Source organism: Petaurus breviceps, unplaced genomic scaffold (assembly GCF_028583685.1).
Source record: "Petaurus breviceps papuanus isolate PSGF00001 unplaced genomic scaffold, PetGlider_PUasm1.0 90865, whole genome shotgun sequence".
NCBI lineage: Eukaryota > Metazoa > Chordata > Mammalia > Diprotodontia > Petauridae > Petaurus > Petaurus breviceps.
Genome location: NW_027187367.1, coordinates 12,892,182 through 12,894,133, shown reverse-complemented (window position 1 = coordinate 12,894,133; position 1,952 = coordinate 12,892,182).

The following is a 1,952-nucleotide window of genomic DNA, read 5'->3' as shown; positions in this document are numbered from 1 at the left end:
GCCAAAAAAAAATTTAATTTTACTGTTAAGTCCAACAGCACAGTTCTCTCCGGCATAAAGAGGGCAGGGCTCGGCTACCTTAGAAAGAAAAGAGAGGGCTGCGTCCTTTTGAGTTTTGTTCTCCTTAGGATCAGGGGACAAGTCATGGTGACTCTCCTATCCAGGCTTGCTGAGCACGGAGCTCTTCATGCCTGGAATGCTCCAGCAGACACTCACACTTTCCTGCTGCTCAAGAGCCTGGAATGGCTGGGAGTTGAACACAATTGAGAATTGTGTTCTATTTCCAGCTGCACTCCTTTCCTTGGTCCCAGGATAAGAGCATAGGACGGGGCTTAAACAAGAAAACTGTGCCTTTTCCAGGACTCCTTACTCTAGCTGTGTGGCCCTAGTCTAGTCACTTAACCTCTGTTTGCCTCTGCTTCCTCAACCGCAAAATGGAGATCATAATAGAACCTATACTCCAGGGCTGTAGTGAGGACCAAATGAGATAAAATTTATAAAGCACTCATCATAATGCCTGACACATAGTAGGTACTTAATAAATTCTTGCTTGTTTCCTCCCTCCCTTCCTTCCTTCTTTCCACCCTTCCTTCCTTCCTCTCTCCTTTTTTCCTTCCCTCCCTCCTTCCTTCCTTCCCTCCCTCCCTCCCTCCCTCCTTCCTTCCTTCCTTCCTAGGTTCAGAGTATGTTTACATATTATTTATGGGTGGCTGGCTGGGCCTAGGAGAAGCTAAAGCCACAGAAACACAATAGGCATTTATTCTGTTGCATGTTGTTGTTCCTTTTATTGGTTCTTTGCAAAAAGTGAAAACACTACATACAGTTCTTCATGTCTCTCTGTTCCCATGGGGAGAGAGGAAGGAGGGGTGACCCAATTATGCCAAGGTCAAATGAGTAGGGCTCGGTGAAATACAGCCGATGCAGAGGGAATACAAGGCTTCCAGTAGGTGGGGGCTCAGTCACTAATTTTGATTGGTTAACTATATACATTATCCCCACAACTTAGACTAATAAAACAAATCCACCCACTCAGGGGGGAGGTGGGGCTGGAGGTTTGAGCCTCAGAGAAGCCCAGAGAGCATGGCTTTTACCCAGTGCCTTTCCTTCCCAGTGTGGGAAGCATGGGCTTCCAGGGTCTCATTCTTCTCTGATGATTATAATCAGAAGAAGGGTTAGCAATGTAATGTTAAATTTAACACATTCAATTCAACAAAAAATCATCACACACCTACATTATGGCATCAGATGGGGTATAGGAAGACAAAAGACAGATAGTCACTAAACAAAAAGAGCTTATGTTCTACTGGAAAAAAAAAAGATACAACTTGTACACAATAAGTAAATGCAAAAAAAAAAGTAATTTCAAAAGAAAGAGTCTACTCACAACCATTGTTGTTTGTCCTTCATTCTCGAAGACTGTGACATCAGGGAGGTGATGCCATGACTTACTAGAGAACTGGATTTAAGTGAGGGAGGGCTGCACAAGGTCACCAGCCTTGCTTCATCCTCCAGGGCCATCTGGGTCCAGTGGCCAGAAAGGGAGGCTTTCCCAAGCTGGGCTTTGAAGGAAGCCAGGGATTCTACAAGGCAGAGGTGAGAAGGGTCAAAATGCCACATATAGATGACCACATGCCCAAAGTCACAGAGGCAGGAGATCAAATGCCATTATGGGAGATAGCTAGAGTATTGGTTTGATTAGAATGGAAAGGGCAAGCATGAAGGGGCAGTAATATGGCATAAACCTGGAAAAGGGATTGAGAGACAAACAGGACACAAATGCCATTTGTATACTTTTTCTGAGAGGCAGTGAGATATCTGTTCAACCTTCTCCAAGCCATCCTCTATACGGGAGCTAAATTAATATTCTTAAACAAAACAAGTTCCAAAATTCCTCTACCTGGCATTAATAACCAATACCACCCACCCCCATCCTTTTCAATTCAGTTAGACAA